Source organism: Rattus norvegicus, chromosome 4, assembly GCF_021556685.1.
Source record: "Rattus norvegicus strain SHRSP/BbbUtx chromosome 4, alternate assembly SHRSP_T2T, whole genome shotgun sequence".
In the NCBI taxonomy this organism is placed as follows: Eukaryota; Metazoa; Chordata; class Mammalia; order Rodentia; family Muridae; genus Rattus; species Rattus norvegicus.
Window position 1 is genome coordinate 181523607 of NC_141537.1, and position 15814 is coordinate 181539420.

The window sequence follows — 15814 nt, forward strand, 5'->3', positions numbered from 1 at the left end:
GCACTTTGCCCCCTAAGCCATCTTCCCAGGCCAAGTGTTGGATTTCGGTGAAGCTAATTGACAAAGTGTCTCCTCTGTGGACAGGCTGTGTTTTTGTTCTTAAGTGTTAGTGCTCTGTCTAACCTGCTTCCAGTAACCATGCTCCAAACAGAGGCTTCTCTGCAGCGCTCTCTCTCTCTCTCTCTCTCTCTCTCTCTCTCTGGAGACACTGATGACTCATCCAATTGAAGTAGGCTGGGTACTACTATAATTAAAGAAATGTTAAAATATATAAAAATATGTAAAAATGGAACTTACAAAATCATAGGTTGAAAACGTGTTCAAGAAGGGTCATCATTACATTTCAAACCTCAACAAATGCCTGAGATGCGTATTTAACGTTTCAAAGCAGATGCTGGCCACCTGGTTCTCCCTGTCCCTCAGTTCCTACCAGTTACAGGGGCCTCCTGGCTGGCATACCACACTGCCTGCCCTAAACTTCTTCAGCCCAGAAGGCTGCGCTTCCCTCTCTGCAGCTGTCATTCCTTATAGAATCCAAACATTTAGTTACCAGGCCGTTTTGCCTCTCTGTTTTAGGCCTCCTGGTTCCTGCACCTGGTTTCCCTCTCTCCTCTCTCCTCTCTCCTCTCTCCTCTCTCCTCTCTCCTCTCTCCTCTCTCCTCCTCTCTCCTCTCTCCTCCTCTCTCCTCTCTCCTCTCTCCTCTCTCCTCTCTCCTCTCTCCTCCTCTCTCCTCTCTCCTCTCTCCTCTCTCCTCTCTCCTCTTCCCCCCTCTCCTCTCCTCTCCTCTCCTCTCCTCTCCCCACTCTCTTCTTCCCCCTCCTTCCCCTCTCCCCTCCTCACATGGTCTAGCTCAGGATCATGTCCTCTATGGGCTCTCCCAGATGTTCCTGCCTCTGGTGATGCTTTCCCACATGTCTCTAATAAACTTTCTCCTCCACCATAGCTAGGAGCGATCATGTCCTTTCTTTTTTTTTTTTTTTCTATTCAGTCATCTCCTTTATATTTCATCAAATACAAGTGTGATATTTATTTGTAATCTTGACATCTTTCTTGTGTGATTTGTCCCCTTAGTGGCATTTTGACATCCAGACAAAACATGGAGCATCAAAAACAACTAATTTCACTGAACAATAACATAACCATATATTCTTCTAAATATTATCAACGAGAACATCACTGTATGCTGTTTTATGCTAACCTGAGTTCAGCTACCTGCTAGTTTACCTCGGTTCTGCCACCTCTCACTCTTTCCCAGCATCCTCTCTTCCTGCCCATGTCCCGCCTCCTATTCCCTGCCTCAGCTCATTGACCATGAGCTTTTTTATTGACAGGTGATGCTAATAAGAGATTCTCTCTACACCCCTGGGACCCACCTCTCTGCAGCAATGGAATTAACAGCCCTGGACCTCCAACACCTGACATTTTTAGGAGGGTTCTAGAGATTGAATTTGGGTCCTCATGTTTATAAGGCAAGCACTTTACCAACTGAGCCACCTTCCCAGACCTGTATGGCTATTTGCGGCTTGAAATAAAAGTGTGTGTGTGTGTGTGTGTGTGTGTGTGTGTGTGTGTGTGTGTGTGCGTGCGTGCGTGCATGCGCGCGCACACATATATGTATTCTGAAGCCCTATTACATAATAAAGTTTTTGTTTGTTTTGTTGTTGATGATGTCTTTGTGTCAAGGTCTCATGTAGCCCAGGCTAGCCTGGAATTCACTACTTACCTGAGGATGACCCTGATTTCCTAAACATACTGCCTCCATTGCTTCAGTGCTGGGATTACAGGTTACTCTAGGCTATAATAAATATTATTAATAAAATCCTAAAACGTGCTAGTTTCTTTAAAAAATGTCCAATTAAGATGATTGTACTGGGGTTGGGGATTTAGCTCAGTGGTAGAGCGCTTGCCTAGGAAGCGCAAGGCCCTGGGTTCGGTCCCCAGCTCCGAAAAAAAAAAAAAAAAGATGATTGTACTGCATATTTGTGACAAATAAAAACTATTCTCATTAACAATTTTTGGAAGAGAAAAGGAAGATGTGTCAGGAAGGGGCACACCACACCCCAGGCCCCAGCATACAGTTTGGTTAAGGGCTGGAAACATGTCCGTTGAGTCTCGGCCGTGCTCTGCCATCAGGCTCTGGGTCCCTCATTCAGTACTTGGTACACTGGCACAGTTTTACCACTAAACTACACAAAAGCTATATTCCTTCCCTTGTGTCTTAATTGGTCTTGTTGGGGCTCCTCCCTCATGCCCCACCTCACATTTGCTCTTCGTGGGCCGAGGTCAGATTGACATTCAAAGTGTGCTCAGTAAGCTGGATGGTTAGCTATGCTAATTACACCAAGCAACGCCAAGGATGAGCCAAGTGATGAGCTGTATGTCTCCCATCAAAGTTTTACATCGTCAACAAGAAAGCAAAATGCTATTCAAAAAAAAAAAAAAAAAAAAAACTGTTTCTCCTCCAGACTGAGGTCTGTGCTCTAGACAATCGCTAGATTGTCTTGGCTCCTTCTCGGCTGCTACCCCGTAATCTGGATGGAGCTCCATGCTTGGCCTCCACAGGTGGACCTTTCTCTTGTTTCTGCGCCCTGTGCTGAGCCCTGTGTGGTAACGCTTCGAGTTTTTACCACCCAGTCTGATTCCCTTGACCACCCGCCAACAGGAAGCGGGAAGAAGACGCGCAGGGAGACGCTGGCGCATCTGCCCCATACCTCATTTGCCACCTCCCCCACCCCAGCCTCCGGACCTTCCTATCCAGCTTCCCAGGGTCTTGTTATCCCATCTCCTCAGCTTGCCTTTCTGCCTGTGGGTGGGATGAGCTACTACCCACTTACCCACTACTGGTGATTTTCTGGATACGTCCTCATCTCTGACAGATCTGTGGAAAGTGTCTACACTGCAGACCTTCCTCTGTCCCGCCACCTCACGGGGCAGGGCCATAGTGAGAATCCTCCGTCCGCCACCTCACGGGGCTATAGTGAGAATCCTCCATCCCGCCACCTCACGGGGCAGGGCCATAGTGAGAATCCTCCATCCTGCCACCTCACGGGGCTATAGTGAGAATCCTCCATCCTGCCACCTCACGGGGCAGGGCTATAGTGAGAATCCTCCGTCGCCACCTCACGGGGCTATAGTGAGAATCCTCCGTCCGCCACCTCACGGGGCAGGGCTATAGTGAGAATCCTCCATCCCGCCACCTCACGGGGCAGGGCCATAGTGAGAATCCTCCGTCCGCCACCTCACGGGGCTATAGTGAGAATCCTCCATCCCGCCACCTCACGGGGCAGGGCTATAGTGAGAATCCTCCAGCATCAACAGGACTCGGTGCCAACTGAACAAGATGGGTGCTGTCGTAACTGCCCCACCAGCTTTTCTACCCATCCTGAAAGACGGGACTGAGGTTGCCAAGAACAGTGATGGCCTGATGTCTATAAACCTTGGGTGTCTGGAGGCCTCATCAACTTCCCTCCATGGAGACATACACAAGACTTGGATGGAGACTAGAAGGAATAAAAAAAATGGCCACCCTAGGTAGGCCAGGACGCAGAGTTTCCTACATGCAGATAGCATGGACTAAGACTTAGACTCGGTCCTGAAAAGATTTGGGATTTAGAAATTGGAAGCCAAATGATCCTTTGGCTAACAGGCCAGCCTTCACGGGAGGGTAAAACACCAAGACACACTTTCTGTACTTCACGGCTTGGCCCAGCCACCCTGCTGACCTCTAAGTTCTGAAGGCCGGGTGAGCAGGAGAGCTGGGATGGACAGATCTTAGCAAAGGAGAGCCAGCCAGTCCGGTGCACACTCACCTTTACCCTGGCAGGCTCTGGCTGGGGCAGGAACTCTGTATGAGGGGCATGGAGGCCACAGAGGGGCCTGAGGTGTGCACTGCAGAGGGGAGCTGACAAGCCTCTGGCTCAGACACTCTGAACTTCACATTTAAGGTCTGTAATGATCATGCCAGTAACTGCCTGAGCCGGGTCTACTACAGCGGTTCTCAGGTTTCCTAACGCTACAACCCTTTAATACAGGTCCTCATCCTGTGGTGACCCCCCAACCATAAAATTATTTCCACTGCTACTTCATAACTTTAATTTTGCTACTGTTGTGAGTCGTAATGAAAGTGTCTGATATGTAGGCTATCTGATACATGAGCGTGTCCTCGGGCCTTCCACAGAGGTTTCCACACACAGGTTGAGAACTGATGCTCTAATGGCACAGTCTGTCAACCCGGCTACTCAGGAGGCTAAGGAAGGGTTTAAGGTTCAAAGTTGCCTGGGATTAAGTTCAAGTCTAGAGTGAGAGCTTACTGAGACCCTGTCTTAAGACGAAGTTTCAAAAGGACTGGGGATGTGGCTCAACAGTGGAGCATTTACCCAGTGTACAGCAGACCCCACTCCCGTTCCCAGAGCTGCAAAAACTGACATTTAATTTAAAAACATACTTCTTCCTTAGAGTGGTTGGGAGTGGCACATAAACAAATTCAGGCAGATCTGTCACACAGCACCCGACAGACATGTCACCTAGCACCGGACACATCCTAAGGACTCAAGCCACGTGTTCATTCTCAGCACCATTCCTAACCTCAGCTGGTGGGAATGCTGCAGAACCGACGCAGTGAAAGAGGTTTTCGAGGAAATGAGAAAGCAAATGAGTGCTTATAGCAGGCAACAACCAACCAAATCCCTCCTTTTCCCACACAATCCAAACCCAGAGAAATTACAGTGATTACCTAAAGCCCATGCAGAAGTGTGTGTGTGTGTGTGTGTGTGTGTGTGTGTGTGTGTGTGTGTGTCGGGAGTGCTCTTGAGTACAAAAGAGAGTTTCAGAATCTAGCTGGGAGCCAGGCACTGTGGTTCAAGCCTGGAATCCCAACTTGGGAAGAAGAGGATCAGAAGCCCAACGTCATCCGCAGCCTATACATAGTGAGTTCCAGGCTATCCTGGGCTACACACAGGCTATCCAGGGCTACACCAGACCCTGTCTCGTTCAGTCAGTAATCAAGTTCTGAGATGAAAAGGGGTCGAATCCTGGCATTTCTATTCAGAGCTCTCTGGTTTCATGACAGCCCCTGCTTCACGGATGGTTACTATTGAGATCACAGCTGTACATCTACCAGCAAATGTCAAGTCTCCTAATTAATCTATTTCTCATAGAAGGTGAGGGCTTCTTCTGGAGAGACTGATCAGTGATTACCAGAGGACTCGGTTTAAGTCCCAGCACCCACTGGGTTGTTCACAGACCTCTTTAACTCTAGCTCCAGTGGATCCGATGCCTTCTCCTGGCCTCCATAGACTCTAGACAAACATATTACTTATACATAAGTATAGACAAAATGAAACCCCAGACACATAAAATAAAAATAAATCTTAATATTTACTTGCATTTATTTATTTATTTCTTAGGGCATACGTGGGCATGTATGTGCCACGACTCACTTGTGGAGGTCAGCTGTCAAGCCAAGGATGTCAGTTCCGTCCATCCGTCTTGTGGACTCCATGAGTTAAAGCCTTAATGACTCGATACACTGACTTGAGAGCCTCAACACTGAGTAAACGTAGAGCTTTCCTAAGAACACCAGGAGCTCTCCACTTACAATAGTACTCTACTCTCTGGATGAGGCCTGGAAAGTATCACGAGAGGCATCTGCTTAGAAGTGGTGGAGGATGCTTTTATCGTGAATAAAGGCTCTCTGTCATGCAAGGACCTGTTTCATCTCAAAGCTTCTTCTCCAAAAGCTTATTATGGCCCAAGGAGGCCTAGGCGTGAGTCCTGTTTCAACTCTCTGGGGATTGTGAATGTGCTGCTCTTACGCAGGGTGGATCTACAGATGACTGACAACCAGCCACACTGGAGCTCCACCCACCCAATGCCCGCCTATTCATCTACCTCACGCCATCAACGTTGATGTAATCTTGTCACAGAAGGCCATACCTGAAGACAGGGAAGATGCAGGGCAAATGGACCAGGAATGGCCCAGCGGCTTGGTCCTTGATGTCTGCTCCCTGTGTCGAGGTCATCCCCAACAGCTCTAGTGTGTGTTCCTGAAACCATAGGGACTCAGAGGTTGAGGCAGGAGGATAATCGTAATCTCAGGACCTATCTGTGCTACAGAAGGAGTCTGTGGACAGCCCAAGCCTTGTATGCGACTCTGTCTCTAAGTGAAAGGCAAAAGGATGTTTGGAGTTTACACCCCACCGGCAGAGTGCTTGCCCAGCAGAGTGCTTGCCCAGCAGAGTGCTTGCCCGGGAGAGTGCTTGCCCAGCTGTATGCAGCCACAGGTTCAATCCCCATTGTGGAAGAAAAGGAAGAGAGAAAAAGAGGGGAATTTAATTTCCACAAAAATGTTATGGAGCAGCTGAGGAACTAGAGCATGAGGCCCTTGGCTTGATCCTCAGCCCTAGAAGGAGAGATTGGGAAGGACGGAAGAGTGGGAAGGAGGGAGGGAAGGAGAGAATGAGGGAGAGAGGGAAGAATGGAGGGTGGGAGAGAATGAGGGAGAGAGGGAAGAATGGAGGGTGGGAGAGAATGAGGGAGAGAAGGAAGGAGGGAAGAATGGAGGACAAAAGGCAGAAGGAGAAACTGGACTGAGCTGGGAAAGGAGAGTAGGCAATGCCAACTGCAGGAGGAAGATCACAGTTAAGTGACCAGGCTCCACCCACTTCCAGTTTGGCTTAAGATAGCAGTCACCATCAGAAACTCTGTGTGTGTGTGTGTGTGTGTGTGTGTGTGTGTGTGTGTGTGTGTGTGGTGTGTGTGTGTGTGTGTGTGTGTGAAAAGTTAGGAACTCAAGGGTCGATTCTCATTTGGAAACCCAATGTTACATAGTCATCTGGAGGTTCTGAGAAGGTGTGTAACAATTTAGCCTGTATAACGCTCAGCCAGAGTTTCCTACTTACTTGAATACAAACAGAACATTTCCTGGCCCGCTCATTAACACCCTACCAAACAAGTTTCTCGCCACCCAAGTTAGGGAACTGTAGATAAGTGCATTGACATTTTCTTTCTTTTCTTTTTTTTTTTTTTTTTTTTTTGGTTCTATTTTTCGGAGCAGGGGACCGAACCCAGGGCCTTGCGCTTCCTAGGCAAGCGCTCTACCACTGAGCTAAATCCCCAACCCCTCTTTCTTTTCTTAAATCCATTAACTTCCTGATGTTTTTATGTATTTTTCCTTTTACTTATTTATTTTGATGTAATTCCTGATAATTACAAAAATTGTCTCACTTTGCTGGTCCCTCTGTCCGATTCCTTGTCTGAGGGAACAAGAACTTAGGACCCCTCTTAAGTTACTCACTGAACCCTCATACTCATGGACGTCGCTGATGCCCAAGAATTCTAATGGTGAATAGTCCTTTCTCTTCCGGGACTATGTGGAATGGGGGCTGCCTTGTTAGAAAAGCGTCACACCGTCCTCAGCACACAGATCAGGCGGTGGCTGTGCATGACAGGCTCTTACCCGAGCATGTAGGCTCTTACCCATGCTTTCTGGCTGACATTCCAGATGGCCTGCTGAGCTTCTCACCAGTCACACATCCCTTTCCAGAGGATCCAAGTCCAGCACACTGCTTCCTACACACAGTAGGTCTGTCCACCGGCAGTCTACAGTAAGTCCAGCAGTGACTGCTTTTGTTTTGTGTTTATGTGGTTGTGAGCCTGGTGCATAGGAGGATGCCACCATTTTGATCTGGGGGACATGGTGGGCAGTGTGGCAGGTGAGAGTGGGGCCTCCCTCTCCGCTTGTTTTTGCTGTTTTGGTTTTTGAGATAAGGTCTTACTCTGAAGCCCTGACTGGCCTGACCTTGCTATGTAGACCCATTAGAGGTCACGTTCCATGGGCAATGTGCACCCTGAAATTCTAAGGGAACTATTTAGAGGCACAGTCCCACTTGGCTTGTAAAAATTTCTTATCTCACCTGGCAGTGGTGGTATACACCTTTCATCCCAGCACTCAGCAGTCGGGGCAGGCAGACCTCGGAGTTTGAGGCCACCAGCTTCCTCTACAGAGGGAGGTCCAGGGCAGCCAGGGCTACACAGGGAAACCCTGTCTCAAAACAAACAAACAAGCAAGCAAACAAACAAAAACTAAGTTCTTACCTCGTTCAGCTAAACTGGATCTAAACTGTGTAGCAGCTCGGAGATAGACTGATTGCTTAGCACACAGGAGATTCTATTTCAACCCTCAGCATGAAAGAAAGAGGAGAGAGAGGGAGAGAGGGAGGGAGGGAGGAGGGAGGAGGGAGAGAGGGAGAGAGGGAGGAAGGGAGAGAGAGGAGGGAGAGAGAGAGGGAGGGAGGAGGGAGGAGGGAGGGAGAGAGAGGGATGGAGAGAGAGAGGGAGGAGGGAGGAGGGAGGAGGGAGGAGGGAGGAGGGAGGAGGGAGAAAGGGAAACTATCACATTCATCTCTAGCAGGCATGTTCAATCATCCGTGGCCCACCAACCACATGTGCCCTGATAGCTATGAACGCCCAATACAAAACTGTAAATTTACTTAAAGCATTATGAGCTGGACAGTGGTGGTGTTCACCTTTAATCCCAGCACTCAGGGAACAGAGGCAGGCAGATCTCTGTGGGTTTGAGGCTAGCCTGGTCTACAGAGCAAGTTCCAAGGATACACAGAGAAACCCCATCTCTAAAAACCAAAGAGAAAAAAAGAAAGAGATGAAGGGAGTGATGGAGGGATGGAGGATGGAGGGAGGGAGAAAGAAGAGGGAGAGAGAGAGAGAGAGAGAGAGAGAGAGAGAGAGAGAGAGAGAGATCTGGCTGGAGAGATGGCCCAGTGGTTAAGAGCACTGGCTGCTCTTTCAGAGGACCAGGATTTATCCAATTCCCAGCATCCACATGGTAGTTCTCAAATGTCTGTAACTCCCATTTCAGGTGATCTACACCCTCATACAGATGCACTGTGATCATAATCCCTTCTAATGATCCTCTTACCTTTCTCTCACCGTTCCCTCTTCATTTCAATAAGCCCCTCCTACGTGCAGACATGCACAGGTATGCTCAACTGCATGTGCGTATGCGGACACCGGAAGCTGGCTTTGGGTGTCCTCCTCTATCACACCCACGTCGTTTTGACGTTTATTTTTTGAGACAGGCTCTCTCTATATAGCCTTAGTTGTCCTTGAACTTCATGACAGAGCACAGCCGCCACACCTGGCTTTTACGTTATTTTTTGAGATATTTCTTACTGAGCCAGAAGTTTATTGCCACATCAGCTGGATGAGCTGGCCAGTGAGTCCTTGAGATCCTCCTGTCTCGGCCTCCAGTGTGGGGACTGCTCACTGCCACACCTAGCTTTTTTGTGGAGGCTGGGACTTGTGCCCAGGTTCTCACAACACTACATCTTCCCAGGCTTTCTTCGAGTAACTTTTGAATACAGACTGTTTTTTTCTCAGTCTAAAATTCTGATGAAGAGGTCCTCTAGAAAGCTGCCTTTAACTTCTGAAAAGATCTCAACATAGTTGTGAAACTACATCCCAAATGCCCCAAACAGCAACCCACAATTCATAAAGTACTTTCATGTATGTTACCGCAGGGGCCTTTTCTTCTTTCTGTACTTCTCTACTTAGTGTCTCTTTCATTAGAATGTGTGTTCTGCTTACTGGGTTTCTGGACCAGGAGTTAATATGAAGAAGCCTCTGACAGAGTGCACAGTTAACACATCAGCAAGGTACACAAGAATACAAAACAGTACGAGGTGTAAGTAACACAGTACAGTGAATTCAGTGGGACCATTACCGTGCTCTGGAGATCAAATTCAGTTGTTTTTTTTTTTTTTTGTTTTTTGTTTTTTTTTTCGGAGCTGGGGACGGAAACCAGGGCCTTGAGCTTGCTAGGCAAGCGCTCTACCACTGAGCTAAATCCCCAACCCCTCAAATTCAGTTTTAACACTATTTGGGGAGAAGGTGGTGTTGGCAAAGGCTGAATTAATGTATGTATTTTTAAAGTCACATTTTCACCATGTAGCCCAGGCTGGATTCAAACTAGTCATCTCCTGCCTCAGGTTCTCCAGTGCTGGGATTATGGATGTGTGTCGCCACGCGCAGCACACTGAATGTTTAAATTGAAGTCAAGTTCCTGAAAACATAAAAACACTGATGCCCTGGGGTTGGGGATTTAGCTCAGCGGTAGAGCGCTTGCCTAGTGAGCGCAAGGCCCTGGGTTCGGTCCCCAGCTCCGGAAAAAAAAGAAGAAAAAAAAAAACAAAAAAAAAAACAAAACAAAAAAAAAAAACACTGATGCCCAAAGGTGTGTTGGGAAGCTACTGCTGATCCACAGGGCTGTTGGCGAGTGACAGGAAAATGAGGCTGGAGATGTGAGCAGACAGGTCTCTTGGTTTAAAAGTCCCCATAGGGGGCAAAGCTACCATCTGTGGGATTATGACTGAACGCCTCTAAGTCAGAATCCCGCCCAGGCGGAATGATACGGCAGCGCCGAAGGAGCCTCGGTTGGCCCCGGATAGCCGGCTCCCCGTCCGTCCCCGTCCGGCGGGTCCCCGCCTCGTCGTCCCCCCCCCCGGCCCCCTGCGCGGAGAGCCATTCGTCCCGGGAAACGGGGTGTGGCCGGAAAGGGGGCCGCCCTCTCGCCCGTCACGCTTAACGCACGCGCTAAACCATTCGTAGACGACCTGCTTCTGGGTCGGGGTTTCTTACGCAGCAGAGCAGCTCCCTCGCTGCGATCTATTGAAAGTCAGCCCTCGACACAAGGGTTTGGAAAAAAAAAAGAAAAGGAAAAAAAAAAAAGTCCCTATAGGGGGGTTGGGGATTTGGCTCAGTGGTAGAGCGCTTGCCTAGGAAGCGCAAGGTCCTGGGTTCGGTCCCCAGCCCCGAAAAAAAGAAAAAAGAAAAAGAAAAAGTCCCTGTAGGATTTTTCATAATGGCTATATCTGAAAATCTTGCAAGTGAAATCTCCACACCCAGGAGGGAAAGACAGGAAGACTGCTATGAATTTGAGGTCAGCCTTTGCTACAAAGTGAGACCCTGTCTTGACAGGAAAAGCAGAATGGCAATCCTGGAAGAATGAGTAAAAACTGAGTATTTTTCTTTCCCTACTTCCCTTTACTAGGAAAACCCAGGACAATTTTTATCTTTCCTGCGATTTGGGACTTGGCATTAGAGCACAGATCCTAACTAAGGATCTGTGAAAGCCGCCGTTCTAGCAGCTCCCAGGGGCCCAGCCATGGCTCAGAGCATACTGAAGGCAGTGCAGGCAGGGACAGTGGGCCGCTGAGCAGACCTTCCCTGTGAGAGCGGACTCACTCGTGGGCTGGGTGTGAGGTGTAGGTTAGAGGAGGCCAAGCAAAGGCAAGGGCAGAAGGAAGGGGGGGGGATCTACGATGATGTGAGGGGTGGATGGAGGTGTGAAAAGAAACAGGAAAGAGCGTGAGGAAGAGACAAAGGGAAGACAGGGGAGAGAAAGGGACAGAAAGACTTGCAGGAGTGAAAGACCATGTGATAAGGAACTCAGGTGTGTCATATCAATTGATATTGAAAACATCACTGCAAGGTCAGTTCATTCCTGTTTTATTTGAAGAAACTGAGGCTCGGATCAATTAATGTAAAACCTAACCAGTCTAGCAGATTGGTTTTGTATCTTTTGCTCCAAAGTCTGCCACCTCCCCAGCAAGTGCCCCACCTTTCAGTGTAGAGTAGGCACCTGGACTGAAATCAGGCACTCTTTTGTGTCTTTGGGAATTGTAGCTCCCCAGCCTGAACCTCTGTGTCCACTACAAGCTAACGTTCTTCCCTCGCTCTTTGGCGGTGCAAGGAGAACAGCGCAGTACCTGCACACAGAATGGATTACTGATCGAGCAGAAGTCCTGGTTGTGCTGTGGTTTGTTTTTGTTTTTGTTTGTCATTTTGTTTTGAGTCATGGGCCCATTATGTAGTTCTGGCTGTCCTAAAACCCACTATGTAGACCAGGCTGGCCTCGAACTCACAGAGACCCACCTGCCTCTGCTCAGTGCTTGGGTTAAAGCCATGCACTATTCAGTGCTCTGGTTCTTCAGCATTAGGGCTGGGCAGAGTTCAAAGACAAGGCCCCCTGGGATGGTTTGCATATGCTTGGCCCACAGACTATTAGAAGGTGTGGTCTTGGAAGAAGTGTGTCACTGTGGGGTGGGCTTGGAGACCCTCCACCTAGCTGCCTGGGGATGCTCAGTCTGTTTCTGGCTTCTTTCGGGTGAAGATGTAGAACTCAGCTCCTCCTGTACCAGGCCTGCCTGGATGCTGCCATGCTCCCGCCTTGATGATAATGGACTGAACCTCTGAACCTGCAAACCAGTCCCAATTAAATGCTGTCCTTTATAAAACTCATGTTGGTCCATGGTGTCTGTTCACAGCAATAAGACCCTAACCAAGACACCCACCGACTGCCTGAAACCCCCCAGAGAGGCTGCCAAGGCTCCTGGTGGGTGTCTCTCTGGGACAAAGGCTGGCAGACCACTTCCACCGGGATCCTTTAGTGAGGGTGAGAGCTTTGCAGTGTTGGCCGAGATGCTGCGCCTGTCACTGCTTCGCTGGGGCGTTCTGCGTGATCCACTGCCTCTGGAACACCGCTTCTGCACACCACGTGACTCGCAGTGGCGAGCTCCTTCTGTACGATGTACCTAAACCGTGGGATACAAAGAGGAAAGCTGGAGACTAAAGTTCTCAACGATGCCCCAAGGGAGTGAGTGAAGAGGCTAATGAATCCTCAGTGGAGCCAAAGGAAATGAGCACAAGATCGAGTCGAATTCGTCTCTTTTCCTTACTCACCCCGACAGGTCATCAGAAGCCCAAAGAAGGGTATGTCAGCTCCCAGAGCACTTGCTGCCTCAGAGTCATGCCTCACCCGGCTTACAGGTTTACTTCAAATACCTTAGTGCAGGGGTGTATAAAGATTGCTGGGCCGCTGAATACAACAGTACTGCAGACTCCAGTCAAGGAAGTATCTTTGACAACAAACTTGCAAGCCTTTAGTGTTCCCTAAGCTCAATCCTCTCCTGGTGCTAACTGCCTCGCTCATAGATTTCCATGTTTCCCAGGGCACAGCTTCTACAGTACCAATGCGATTGGGAAAGCCCTGAGTCTACGATTCTGAACGGAAGCTCTATGGAGCCCACAGAAAACACAGAAATGCCCTGCTTCACCGAGACTTGTTTTGGAACCAGTAGGCAAGCATGGTTTTCCTTTTATTATCCGGCACTCTCGTTCCCCTGCAGGGACACTCACATGTGATGTCTTCCTTCAGTGGTCTGTCCTTCCAGTCTACTTACACAGGTCTGTCGTCATCCAATTGGCTCCTAACATTTTCAGCATCACCAAGAGGATCGCTGTTATCTCCTTCCTGCTGTCCAAAGTTCGTTCCACTAGCTTCAGGAAGCCAGCTACATCAGCATTGTTATGGGCATAAACACACATCTGAGATGTCTTAAGTCTCTCCACGGATTTATTAACCACTGACAAAGACAGCTCTACCTGCAGGCATGAGCACACACAGTGTCTACATGGATTACTGCCCTTCTGTTAGAAATGCTCATCTTACCAGCACCTTCTTCGGTAAAAGCTCATGAGATCCAACTGAATGTGTTCTGAGGAGACCTCAGTGTTTGTTGTTACATGGCATGCCTGTGTCATCTGAGATATCCAAATTCACATACCCATTTATATTACCTGAATGAATGGGCTCGGTTTATCCAGTGTTCTACTGAAACAGTGGTCTTAAAGGCCAAGGACTATTTCTGGCTTTACCAATACACAAGTGATGACTGTAGTTTTCTCTTTGCTGTATTTCTTCACTGCACACATTATTCAAACCTAGCACTGATTGACATGCCTAGGCTTCAAATAGACTATGCCCTGCTTAGCTCTTGCTACTCTGAAACTGTCTTAGAAGACACAAATCATGTGTTGCACTTGAAAGACGATCAGTATAAAAAACACTTGCTCTCCATCTAACCCCGAGCCTGAGGCTCAGGGGCTATGGGTGGCAGAAAGAGAATAAGAGCAAGAGGAAAAGGAGTCTGCTGAGGGGTTGCGTGTCAGAAGCTACACTCAAAGTCTCACCAACATGGCTGCCTCAGTGTAAGCTGAACAAGGTTAGCCATAGACATGCTAATGGGGATGAGGGAAAGCTCACAGGGGCATAAACACTATATAAAGAAGTACAGGCCATGCTGAGATCAGGAGAAATAGTCTCCCCCAAGGAAGAGCACACCAATTGTTATAGCCAATACCTAGTGCTCAACCATGAAAACATACATACAAGTAACATTATTCAGACCGAGCAGGTTGTGTTTATATATTTAGGAACACACACACACACACACACACACACACACACACACACACACACACACACGGTAATACACAAATTTTGCATCTGAAAAAGCAAAGAGGGTTATATAGGAGGGCTTTAGGAAAGGGGGAAATGTAATTATAATCTCAAAAGACATTTTTTTTTTTTGGTTCTTTTTTTTTGGAGCTGGGGATCGAACCCAGGGCCTTGCGCTTCCTAGGCAAGCGCTCTACCACTGAGCTAAATCCCCAACCCCCTCAAAAGACATTTTTAAAGATTTATTATGTATACAATGTTCTGTACTGCATGTATACCCACATTCCATAAGGGGGCACCGGATCTTATTATTGATGGTTGTGGGCCACCATGTGGCTCCTGGGAATTGAACTCAGGACTCCTGAAGACCAGCCAGCACACTTAACCTCTGAGCCCTCTCTCCAGCTCCCGAAAAGAATTTTTATATGAGTGTACACACACACACAAACATGGACACACACTCCTACTTATTTAACTAACGCCAAAGTTAAGTCCACTTTGTATTTTGTCCATCTCATGATCTGCTATATAAACAGGCAGCGTTGTGACTAAGAAAGCAGAGTGCTTTTCACACATGGACTGACAGCAGGACCAGAAGCCACAGTGGAGTGCCAGGAATCAAGGGAACAACCAGGAAAGACAGCCAACCTTCTCCCCTTTCCCACATGCCAGAACCAGAGAACAGAAGCAGTAGAGACCACTCACCCAGCAATGCATGGAATGTGGGATAGAAACCAACAGGACCTAAGAATACTGTCCAAGCCAGTGCAGCTGTGCCTGGTTGTTGTATCAGTGCTGCCCCTAACCTTGGTCAAAGCAGCTTCTTTTTGCAGTGAGCAGCAGTCAATGCAGAGTTGTAACTGGTCAAAGTACTGGGAATAAGGGGCTGTTAGGTGCTCAGCCTTAAATGGAGAGCAGTATCACCACTGCTAATATTCAGGGAACGTAATAGAAGAGGGGCATAAGAGGACATGGAGGAGTATGGTGAAATACAGTCTGCTGTTTCTTCCAAACACCTCCCCAACACACACACACACACACACACACACACACACACACACACACACACACACACGTCAGTTAACATTCCAGCATGGCTAAGTCAGGGCTTGAGGTGATACTCCTTGAGGGGCTATCAGCACTTGACAGTTGCTGGGGTAGGCGGTCATTTTTCTTCAGGGCTGTAACTTCTGCCCAAGCTCCAAGGGATGCCCCACAGCTAGGTGCTTGCAGGGAGCACTAACTGGAAAAGGAGGATGTGAAGTTAGAAAGGGAGGCACGTGAAGCTATCAAATAGAAAATACTATTTATAATCTTCTAAAACGAAAGGTTAGAGAGATGGCTCAGCGGTTAAGAATACCTCCTGCTCTTGCAGAGGGGGTGGGTTTGGGTCGTGGCACCCAATGTACAGTTTACAATCATCTGAAACTCTAGTTCCAGGAAACCTGATGTTCCTTCAGGCACCAGGCATGCACAGTGCAGCACATATATACATCAGG